This window comes from Protopterus annectens, chromosome 8.part0 (assembly GCF_019279795.1).
Source record: "Protopterus annectens isolate FY-2018-M chromosome 8.part0, PAN1.0, whole genome shotgun sequence".
Taxonomy (NCBI): domain Eukaryota; kingdom Metazoa; phylum Chordata; order Ceratodontiformes; family Protopteridae; genus Protopterus; species Protopterus annectens.
Window position 1 is genome coordinate 498,787,834 of NC_056741.1, and position 13,329 is coordinate 498,801,162.

Below are 13,329 nucleotides of genomic sequence, written 5' to 3' on the forward strand. Positions count from 1 at the left end.
ATTCCTTTGCTATAAAAATATAAAGACAACTGGATGATAATTTTGAGTAATGATGAGTTGATAAAAGAGAATGGTTTGATTTAATTTTCTTTCAAACAAGATTACAATGTCATATATTTCTAGAAAGCCCAACAGTTCCCCTAAATAGGTTTCAAAAAAAAAAAAAGAAAGAAAAAAGAAAGAAAGGACCATGTGGTTGCAACTTTTGTAGGTTTGTTGACTATTAATTTCTGAACCTTCTTTATGCCTAGAGAATTTTCATTACAACTGGTAGATTTAAAAGTACAGTGTATATAAAAAGTGTACACACCCCTGTTAAAATGCCAGGTTTTTGTGATATAAAACAATGAGACCACAATAAATCATTTCAAAACTTTTCCCACCTTTAATGTGACCTATAACTTGTACAATTTAATTGAAAAACAATTCTGTTATGGCACAAAATATAAAAAATAAAAAATGTACAATAGGTTGGTTGCATAAATGTGCACACTCAAACTAATACTTTGTGAAGCACCTTTTAATTTAATTACAGCATTCAGTCTTCTTCGGTAGGAGTCTATCAGCATGGCACATCCTGTCTTGGCAATATTTGCCCACTCTTCCTTGCAAAAGCGCTCCAAATCTATCAGAATGAGAGGGCATCTCTTCTGCACAGCCATCTTCAGGTCACACCAGAGATTTTCTATTGGATTTAGGTCTGGGCTCTGGCTGGGACATTCCAAAAATGTAATTTTCTTCCAGTGAAGGCATTCTTTTGTTGATTTGGATGTATGCTTGGGGTCATTGTCATGTTGAAAGGTGAAATTCTTCATCTTCAGCTTTCTAGCAGACACCTGAAGGTTTTGAGCCAAAAGTGACTGGTATTTGGAACTGTTCATACTTCCCTCCACCTTGACTAAAGCCCCAGTTCCAGCTGAAGAAAATCAACCCCAAAGCATGATACTGCCACCACCATGCTTCACCATGGAGATGGTGCTCTTTTGTTGATGCAAAGTGTTGTTTTTGCGTCAAATGTACCTTTTGGAATTGTGGCCAGAAAGTTCAACCTTGGTCTCATCAGACCATAACACATTTTTCCACATGCTTTTGGGAGGCCTGATGTATTGTTTTGCAAATTTTAGCTGGGCCTGGATGTTTTTCTGTGTAAGAAAAGGCTTCTGTCTTGTAACCCTAGCCCATAGTCCAGCCATATGGAGAATATGGTTGATTGTTGTCACATGTAGTGCACAGCCAGTACTTGTCAGAAGTTTCTGCAGCTCCTTCAGTGTTGCTGTAGGTCTCTTGGCAGCCTCCCTGACCAGTTTTTGTCTTGTCTTTTCATCAATTTTGGAGGGATGTCCAGTTCATTACAATGTAACTGTTGTCCCATATTTTCTCCACTTTTGGATGGCCGTCTTCACTGTGTTCCACAGTATATCCAATACTGAGGAAATTTTTTGTACCCTTCTCCTGACTGATACCTTTCAACAAAAAAGATCCCTTTGATGGTTTGTAAGCTCTCTGTGAACCATGGCTTTTGCTGTAGCAGGCAACTGAGTAAATGTCAGGAAAATCCTACTAAGACAGCTGAACTTTATTTGGGATTAATCAGAGTCTCTTTAATTGATAGCAGGTGTATACCCAAGAAGACTGAATCTGTAATTAAATCAAAAGGTACTTTAACAAAGTATTAGTTTAAGGGTGTGCACACTTATGCAACCAGCATATTGTACGTTTTTATTTATTATATTAGATTTGTTTTTCAATTGAATTGTACAGGTTATAGGTCACATTAAAGGTGGGAAAAGTTTTGAAATTATTTATTGTGGTCTCATTTTTTTATATCACAAAAACCTGGCATTTTAACAGGGGTGTGTACACTTTTTATATCCACTGTAAGTGCAAGGAATTGGCCTATGCATAAAAAGCAGTGGACGTGATAACTTTGTTGTTGACAAAACCAATAATCCTCCGGATTCTCTATGCCCTGCATGGCGTGCATGATTAGTGCAGGAGTCTAGCAGGCAATATGTCTGCCGTGCGATCCAGGAACAGCCTGAAGGGGCATGCACGAGAGCTCCTGCACTAATCATGAACGGACTAAGCCCTGGTATGCAAATCAACTTATTTTCAGGGGACATTCATGCAAATGAGGTGATTTGCAATCCAGGAAGCTTGCAATAGTCAGTACAAGACTAGTGCTATCTGTAGAAATGTACTCGGTTAGTAACCGAGTACATTTCTGCAAAATCCGAAATGGAGCTATGACAGCTGCAAATAAAGGCTGCATATCATTCAGGAAGCATGCCAATGGCCAAGTATAAGGTCACTGGCATTGCAAACAATAAAAAAAAATAAAAATAAGAACTTTTATTTTTTTTCACCAGTCTCAGCTGTTTAAGCATTGGGCAGCGGAGTGCAAATGGGATCGGGGGGGGAGGGGTAATAAAATAAACCTAAAATAAGCATTCTAACTAAAATCAGTATTCTGCCATGCAAGTCAATGGCAGGCAGGAGGCAACCTGGCCAATGAGTAATGGTTGCCAAGAGGGGAGGCTCAGTGTGAGACATGTAACTATGCATTAGCAGGCAATCCTATGCAAATGAGGGAAGGACAGTGAATCCCAGTTTTCCCCAGCATGTGAGGCAGGTCCCAACAGTGTAAGAGTATGAACAGCTGGGTGCAAGACTAGGATATAGGTGACATCATGGGGGGGGGGTTCAGGCATACTGTAAGAAGATTGGAGCCCTGTGGCTCGGGATTGCTCCTAACTTAGCATAGCTAAGCTAGGGGGTGTGTCTAAACCTGCCTAGCACTCTTTACAAAGCCTAAGTGGGTGTAGGCACCACACACCAGGTTCTAAACAAAAAAAAAAAGTAAACCAGGAAATAGCTCTGTGCACATTTGAGCACTCTGTTTGTGCAGTGCGCCCCTGACCTTAAACAGGAAGGCAATGGGAAGGGAAAACAGCAGTAGGAAAGTAATCAAGGGGAACTAGCTTAACTGGCAGGTGAAATGTATCAGAATCAGCCAATTACACAGGCAGCAGACCAGACCAGCCCAGCACACCACTATAAACTATGCAAACACCTTTCCCCCTAGTTTTTTACCAAAAACTCTGCACCACCATTGTGTATACAAATGGGGAAATTTTACAAAACGAAAGCAAAACAAAAAATGTTAGGGGCTGCTTTTGCTAGCATGTGCAAGAGGTTGAGGGTGGTGAGGATGTGAATGCTGCTGACCAACCCACAGTGAGGAGATGAAGAAGAGTGTACAGACCCAGGGTAACCTACCAAGGGCTACATGAGCTGCAGATAATGGAGCACTATATGCTGTGCCGGCCACGTCTCACACACAGAACTAACAGAGGGGAACCCATCCCAGTGGATACCAAGGTATGTGTAGGCCTAAGAATACTAGCTACAGGTACCTTCCAAAGGCCACCTGGAGATATGATGACTATTTCACAGGCATCAGTATCCAGGGTACTCCACCAGTTCCTGGATGCCATGCCAGCACATGTCGGTGAGCACGTATATATCCTCAACACTCGTGAGGCACTGGCCAGCAATATGCATCTCTTCCACCGAATAGCAGAATACCCTGAGGTAGTGGGTGCAATGGACTGCATGCATATATGCATCAAAGCGCCACCCAGGGAGGGAGGTAGGGTCTACATCAAATGCAAGGGCTTCCCCTCCATCAACTGCCAGGTCATGTGCGATGCCCAGGGCATAATAATGAATGTGTGTTCTGGCTGCCCTGGAAGCTATCACGATTCCCACATCTAGCATCTGACGCAGCTGTACCAGAGATTTGCCAATGGGGACATCCCACACGGTCACCTAGTGGAGGTTGCTGGATATGCACTGGAGCCATGGCTGATGACACCCATCAGAAATGCACACACACCCAAACAAGAACTACATAATGAGGCATACACACAAACAAGAATCATAATAGAGCATGTGTTTGGGATGCTCAAGTCATGGTTCCAGTGCCTGAACACATCTGGTGGAGCCTTGCAGTACTCATCAACTACATGTACCCAAATTGTCCTTGTACGTGCTATGCTACACAATATGATCCTGCAGAAACAGCTGCAGCAGGAACAGCATGGGGCATGGCCACACCCCCCCCACCACCACCATTGCCAAGGCCTGCACAGGCACAGAGTGACTTGGAGGAGGAACAACCTGAGCCTGCCCCAATAGGCAGAAGGAGGTGTGCCCAGTATGCCCTGGCCTTGGCGAAGAGGCAAAGCATAGCACATGCACTGACACAGTAAGGACCCAGGAATTACACCTTTCTCTGACTCACACATGCAGTAAAAGGGATGCCAAACATGACACTACCTGTGCTCAAACATGTATAGGAAGTGTACTGTGTGCATCTGACATAGGCAGCTCTGCAGCACCACCCTCAATATTGGAACACCCACAGGGTAAGTGACTCACACATGCCAGTCACAAACCCAACAACAGTGACAGCCAGCAGGACAGGTGTGACAAACACAAACAAATGCTGTACTATGGCCTCTGAATGAGGCCTATGGGTAACCCCCTCCCCAGGCCTATACAGACAGACTACAGAAGGCCAGGAAGTTAGATGTCAGTTGTGAAGTCTAGGAAGTCAGAAACGAATATTTAGGTAATTAAAAGCTAAGATCTGTAGTACACTAGTATGCCTCTAGCCAGCTCGATAGGTAAGACTACAGACTGAAATGGAGTAACCAACATACCAGTTCAGTCCTAACAAATGTGTATAAATGTCAGGTGTGACCCCCCCCCCCCATCCTACATAGACTTATAGTAACAGTCAGGTGTGCCCCCCCCCACTCCTGTGTAGAAATGTAGAAATAGTCAGGTGTGCCCTCCCCCATCCTTCATACAAATAGAGTAACAGTCAGGTGTGGCCCCTCCCCAGACCTGTGTAGAAATGTAGAAACAGTCAGGTGACACCCCCCCCACTATGCAGAAATGTAGCAACAGTCAATGCCAACTGACCAATGGATACCCTACAGACACATCATGCTACCTGTCAGTGTACAACACAAAGGTCAGCACCGCAGTACAAACTACCTAGGCTTGATCCACACATGCAATGCAAATGGCCATACTGGGCATGCTCACACACACAGAGAAATGAAGGCAATGTCAGTCAACAACATACTGAAAGGTTATACTGGGCATGGTCACACACTTAAACACATGAAGGTCATGTCTGCAAACACCAGTGAACCAGACATATCTGGCAGTCGCAGTTCTTAGTGCAGTATGCACCACTCCTGCCTTGCACACACAGTGGATAGGAATACAGACATATATGTAAGGACAACACACTATAATAAGCCAAAGGCAGACAGACATAGATGTGTGGAAGAGGCTGACTGTGACAAGGAGCCATCCAGCCCTGTCCCACCCAGCACACAGCCAAAGGGCCCCAAACACATGAGGTGCAGATGTCATCCACTGCAAATAATAGCCACCAGTATCTGTCAGGATTGCAGACTATGTGGTGCATGTGCCAGCTGTGCAACATGACTATACAAGGAAATAGTCATGTAGTAGCTGTATACACGTACCTGTGACATATGACCCCGTGTGTGCCCGTATGTGGCATGTCAACCCCTAGATGATTGGGTTCTGGCCCATGCACACACCGCCCACCCTATCACCCTACTATGACAAGCCTGCTGAGGTTATCCAATATGAAATACACCCTTGGGAGAATTATAGCCCAGTAATTTATGTGGCACGTCCCATAACTGTGTATTGCTGCAGTGTGATAAGCTAGTTAGGTAGGAGTTCTACCCCCAGACTTGTCAATTGGGAGTGTGTGTTTAACTGTGAAGAGAGCAATTCTTTTTAGGCTACTCACACTCCTTACAATTCATATACTCAGCTTTGGCAAGGCTGCTGATGTCACCCACCTATAAATACACCCCCAGGAGCATTATGGCCCAGTAATCTCCATAGCACATCCTGCAACTGTGTACTGCTGTAGTGTGATAAAGTAGCTAAGTAGGTGTTTTAACCCCAGCCTTGGCAACTGTGCATTTGTGTGTGTGTCTGTTTCTAACTGAATAAAGAACAATGTTTTTAGGGTACTCACACTCCTTACAATTCATATATTCAACTTTGGCAAGGCTGCTGATGTCAACCACCTATAAATACACCTCGGGGGGCATTATAATTCACTAATCTCTGTAGCGCATCCTGTAATTATGCACTGCTGTAGTGTAGTTAAGTTGGTGTTCTAACCCCAGACTTGGCAACTGTGTGTTTGTGTGCATGTTTGTCTCTGACTGAGTAGAAAGAGATGTTTTTTAGGGTACTCACACTCCTTACAATACATATAATCAACTTTGGCAAGGCTGCTGATATCAACAACCTATAAATACACCACTGGAAGAATTAGAACCCAGTAATCTGCGTAGCGCATCCTGTAAGTACATACTGCTGTAGTTTGATAAAGTAGTTAGATAGGTGTTCTAACCCCAGACATGGCAATTGTGTGTGTGTGTGCCTGCCTCTGTAGAGAGCAATGTTTTTAGGGTACTCACACTCCTTACAATTCATGTACTCAACTTTGCCAAGGCTGCTGATGTCACCAACCTAGAAATACACCTCTGAAAAGGTTGCAACCCAGTAATCCCTGTAGTACATCCGGTAACTACGTACTGCTGGAGTGTGGCAGTTCTGGATGTTTTGTGTGTGTTCCAATGTCTGTGAATGGAGCAATGCATTATAGGCTAGTCACACGCAGTACATTCCAAATGACCTGCTTTGGTAATCCTGCTGATGTCATCCGTTGTGAAATACACCTTTGGGGAAGGAGTTCTCCAATAAACCCTGTGGTGTGTCCTCTAACAGCTCTATGCTGTAATGTGATATAGCTCTCAGTCAGGGGTTCTATACCCACACATGTTGAATGTGGATGTTTTGAGTGTCTCTCACTGTCTGTGTAGGGGAACAATGCATTTTAGGCTACTCACTTGTATTACATTTGAAATGGCTTATTTTGGTAATCCTGCTGATGTCATCCATTGTGAAATACACCTTTGGGGATTGAGCTCTTTAGTAGTCCCCATGGTGTATCCAATAACAGCTCCATACAATCATATGATATAGACCTCGGTCAGGGTTTCTATACCCACACATGTCAGTTGTGGATGTTTTGTGTGTGTCTCACTGTCTGTGTAGGGAGCAATGCATTTTAGGCTACTCACTCACAGTACATTTGAAATGCCCTACTTTGGTAATCCTGCTGATGTCACCCATTGTGAAATACACCTTTGGGGAAGGAGTTCTCTAGCAATCCATGTGGTGCGTCCTATAACAGTTCTATGCTGTAGTGTGATCTAGACCTCAGTCAGGGATTCTATAGCCACACATGTTGGTTGTGGATGTTTTGTATGTGTCTCACTGTCTATGTAGGGAGCATTGCATTTTAGGCAACTCATTCACAGTACATTTGAAATGCCCTACTTTGATAATCCTGCAGATGTCATCCATTGTGAAATACACCTTTGGGGAAAAAAAACACCCCAATAATGTCTGTGGCATGTATTATGACTGTGTAGTGCTGTAGGGTAATAAACTAGTTAGATAGGGGTTCTACTCCAAGACATGACAGGTGTGTGGGTTTGTAACTCATAGCCTGTGTAGAGCTGGTTGTCAGTGTGTGACACCCATGGCCAATGTATAGTGGGTTTTGCATATTTCTTATATGGTGGCCCTACTATATATCACAATGTCAACTGTACTGGGATAACAGATGTAAAATAGCTGAGAGGCTGGGGTGCAAAGCCATACCCATACATGTGACATCAAGGCCAGGCAATCACAGTTTGCAAACCCAGTATTACCCAGATCACACTCTCTACCCATGTCTCATAAACACACATGCCTAGGCAACAGCCAATATGTGGGTAGTACACTGCATGTTGGCCACCAATAGTGACTATGGAGTGATAGCAGTGGGCTATAGAGGGCATGTCACCCTGCCTATCTGTCCAATATGCATGTACATGCAGACAGTGCACCTCCCCCATGTTCCCCACTGGACACCTGCACCACCTGTGGTGCCTTCACATATGACCCACAATGGACATACCATGCCTGGCAACATACCCTGTATGGACAGATGCCACTGACACCAGGGAATACTGCTAGCATGCTATCAATGTAGGTGCAAGGTAAACCTGCTGCCCATAACCAGTTCTTGCCACAGGTGGGCAAGACTGGCACATCTGATGATAATCCGTGTTCACAACATGGGCCAGACACCCCAGGTACAGAATACTGCTAGCAAGCTATCAATGTAGATGCAGGGTAAACCTGCTGCCCATTACCAGTTCCTGCCACAGGTGGGCAAGACTAGCATATCTGATGATAATCCATGTTCACAACATGGACCAGACACCCCAGGTACAGTTCCACATATCACTGTACATGCATGTTGGAGTTGTGCCCATCCTAGATACCATCCATGTCATGGACTAAAGAACACATACATGGCAGGAGATGCACAGCATTAGCCACACACAATAGTCACCCAGGTGACTGGATGGGGATACAATACCCACCTGTGTGGGCAAATGCAGAACCAGGGCATCTCTGAGCCACAATGCAGACCATTGTTATGTGGCCTGATGCCAAGGTATACCCATCACCTGCCCTTGTATAGCCTGTTGGCACAGTTGACCACCACACACTTGTGCAGACATGCACCCATGCATGTCAGTACTGGCACCCAGTGTGTTTGTGTGTGTGTGTTGTATGGTGCATATGGCCACATCCACACTCACTACAACCCCCATGGACATACTGAAGCATGCTGTCCAATGTCTGACACCTCCTCATAATCTTTTCCCTTATAACCTCCATATGACCCATGTGTTGCATATGATACCTACACAGTGATGTGTCATGGCAATCCCACTACTGATGAGTTGCACTCCTGGCCCTGCCAAGTGTGCCAATGTCTGTGCATCCCTGTGAGACTGTGGCTGTGTTGACACTGGCACCTGTTCATACAGACAGGCATGTGTACGTCACCTACCTAATATGTACCTTATCCCTGTTGCAGATGTCACTCACCATCACATATATGTTCTGAGTGCTCCACAACAGGTAATCGATGTGGTGCATCCAATAACTGCATCTAACTGTACTAGCACTACATAGTTGTCAGGGGTTTGATACCCTGTGCTTGTAGGTGTGTGACACAAACATGCTACAGTTTTACTCTCCCACCCCTCCCTGACAGGTATTTGCCTATGTCTGCCTTTCCCACCCTCTTTGGTGGATGGGGAGACCCACACCTGCTTTGCTTAGGCAGCAGCATGTGTATTTTAAGTGATGCTCATGATTAGCTGATGGCCTCTGCACAAATTGCAGCCCTCCCCTAGCTGATTCCATGCAGAACAGCTGTGGTAACATTCCCATAGCCAATTGCATGGAAAACACTCCAATATCTAGGAACATCATGGTGGTGTTGGCCCTTTTCGCTCACTGTGAGCAGGAACTAGATCTGTTGTTCAGCAAACAACATCTCAGATGGATTGGGGATTTACCTCTAACAAAATACACTGTGGAAAGAGGGCAACAAATAGGAGGGGGATGTGCCTGACCTGACTATAGACTGTAAGTGCTGCAATACTGCATTTGGAGTAATGTTGGTTTAACAGTGCTTGTCTGGATATGGATATTGTACATGTTGCAATGCCTGCCATGTCAGTTCCATGTTTATGAGGAATCCCCATCCGCAAGGTCATCTGCAGACTGGCCAGTGTTGTGCCTTTGCTTTTATGTGTTAGCAGAAGGTAGTGTAAGGATTGCAGTCTGTAGATGTTGAAGGCCATGACAGTAACTGACTTCATATCCCTCAAAGGACATATGTTGCAACAAACCCTGTTACAACAGTAAATGTATGAGGGTATCACAGCAACATGTCAATATTGGCCCTGTGTATGTGCTTCCAGCCACACCTCTGTCAACCATTGTACATATGACGTGCATGAAGTGGTGCATATGTGCTATACACCATAATTAGTGTCATCATATCTGATAACAAAATAAAACACAGCAAGTCCACAGGGACCAAGCACAACTAAACAAAAAAATAAAAAATAAAATGGACCACCAAGGTCAATTGCTCTACTTTATTCAGACACACAGTTCCTTTGTTTTTTGTGTGTCTGAATAAAGTGGAGCAATTGACCTTGGTGGCCCATTTTATTTTTTATATCTGATAACAAGCCAGTGATATATCAGACTGCTACACATGTTATGTACAGTAGGGATTATATTCCATGACATAACCTGGACATTCTGTGGATGATTGTACAGTACTGAGGTCTGTGTACTAATGGTGAATGTCGGAAGTGTGTGTATTGTTAATATGTACTTTAGACTGTGTACAGACTGTGGTAGATGTCATTGTTCTAGCTCCACTCTTATCTGATGTTACATGCTGCCCGACTGCATGGTACTATATTGGCATACATGTTCATACGGCCATACACACACATGTCCCATACCATAGACAGCCATCAGACAGACTGTGTAGCAGTCCAGTATATGTAAGGTCATTCTGTGAGTGGCACATATGAGGATGGTGTAGAACATATAGTCCATATACTGGAATATTATGCTAGCTTACCTTATGAGGCTGTGGCTGTGTTCACATTGGTTGTGGTTATGCACTTTCACAAAGGTGTATCTTACCCTGTGCTGTGACATACCTGTGGAGCCTGCTATATATGCAGGTACATGTGCATTCCTCCATAGGGGATGTAGGCCAGTGTTGAGATAGTCCGCCTCTAGCCTGAACATTGCATTGTTACATGCCTAGCAGCTTAGTGTACTTACCCAGTGAGATGTCATGTGCAGATACTTGCCATATGTACTGCTGCTGTGCCTCCCTTAAAAGTCATGTACATCAGACAGAGCAGTGGGATGCTGTACAGATGTATGTCAACATCTAGTGGGTAGTATGTGGCCATGGCACCCCTGCACCAGCAGTCATTATGTGGTCAGACCAGACAGGATTGTGTGAAAGCATAACCCTGGTGGCAAATGTATACCAGTCTTTATGTGTTATACCCATCTACATGGCTGTCTACATCCATATTGGCAGGCATGTTACACGTGTTGTGCACTAAGGGCTTATGTGTATACCTCTGGGCCGTACAGTGTGTGTCAGAATGTCCACATATATTGGCCAATATCTCTGCTGCAGCCCACAGGGCCATTACATGCTAGCAGTGGTACATTACAATTATTTTCTTAGGATGGCTGTCAGTAGCCAATGGCACACATGTTAGAAACAGATGTGACCTTCCACACACATCATGTCTGTGGATACAATCCCAATGACAGTAGCAATAGTGTACTAATATTCCTGCTATACATACCTGACATCCCCTTGCACTACAGCTTTGGGACTATAGGGGCTGGGGTAGGGCTACACTCCATGTCCAGGACATATGATGGAAATATATGTACATATACTTATCCAGATAGCCATATATCTATATGATTACACATGTGTAGTACTTCCAATTACCACTGTCATGGCAACCACCCACTATAAATCCCTACATCATGTGGGTGTGGTCCCATTACATTTTCTGTGTGATGATGGAGATCCTACCTGTGTATGGGGATCAGTTTTACAGACAGCAGGTAGCACTACCTCTTACAGAAGAGCCTGCACACTCAGGGCAGCTACATATCTTTAGGAGGATCAGGAACTACAGACAGAGTGTGAGTAGAGTTGTGTTATGTGTTGTATAGCACTGGTGTTACACGGTGTGTGTGTACAAACAACTATACCTTGGAATGCAGTCTGTCTGCATAGCTCTCAACTGTGGGCCTATCCTCTTGGTGGCCAGAGGTGTGCCTGTCATGTCATATCTGTCCACCACAGGTCCTGTGTCAGATATGCCAATGGCAGTGTGTGCATTAAGTGCTATCAGTACATGGCTACATCCATTTCTGTTTCTGATCTCAATACCCTGACTAAGGGTATGTTGTAGACTATCCTGTAACACCAGCAACCTGCTTAGTTCTCCACATGTGTGCCTGAGTCCCAGTCTCTGTTCTTCACCTACATATCAGACTTTTCACATATGACATTCTGTAGGCAGTTGTTCCATAGTGTACTGTGAGTACATCACACTGCCATTGCTGCCAGCAGTTCACTTCTAATGTATCCCCCACACATATGGTGGGGCTGGGGCCATATATGTGTGGGTGTCACCTACATAATAAATGTGTGCTCTTATGCACTTCAGAGGCCAGTGTATATAACAGTGGTACATGGCCCTGTATTAATGAGTCAGTGGGGAGCACCATAAATGACCTAGGCTGTTAAAATATGTGGGGGTATCAGGGGTGAGCTACCTTAAGGTATCTGGATGTACAGTACTGTATACTTCACCTATATTTACATTACTTACATATCCTGGGTTAATGCAAGCCTACCGCCTCCTGCCATACAGACTGTTCTGTTTGTCAGTGTGCATGTGATGGTGTCAGTTATGCCTTATTATGTAACAGTTACAACTCCGGCCATAAATAAACTTTACAACAGAAGGAGGAAACTCCTGCAAGATAGAACGAAATCCAAAAATAAGAAGGCATCTCTGATTAACATCAGTAAAAAACTGTGCTCTCTCATTAAATCATCCAAGGCCAACTTCGAAAGAAAAATAACCAATGACTGTAAGGATAACCACAAGGCCTTCTTTAACTATGTCAAGTGTCTAAGGGCAAACTCTCAGATATGCTCCGAGCTAGTGCATAATGGCCATAAATACACCGAACCAACCGACATTGCCAAAATCCTGGCTGACAAGTTCAGTGCAAACTTCACCCCCCCCCTCCACCAAAGGGGCTAGCACCCATCCCAGACGAATGTGGCGCTCCAGATATCTCAGGCACACAAGTAAAGACAGCCCTTGAAAAGGCCAAAAACACAGCATCAATGGGACCAGATGCTATCCCAGGTTGTGTCTTACACGAGCTTCAAAATGAACTAACCCCCCCATCTCAAATCACTATTCAAACTCAGCCTCTCCAGAGGCTATGCACCCAAAGAATGGCGTACAGCAACAGTCGTACCACTCCACAAAGGTGGTGCCACAACTGATCCTGGGAACTATCGCCCTAGAAGCTTGACTAGCTTGGTCTGCAAAGCCATGGAACGCATTATCATGGAGCTCATTAACAAGATCATTGGGAATCTCCAGACACTGGAACCCACCCAGTTTGGCTTTGTTAAAGGCAGATCTTGCCTCCTGAACCTGGATGACTTCTTCGAAACAGTCACTA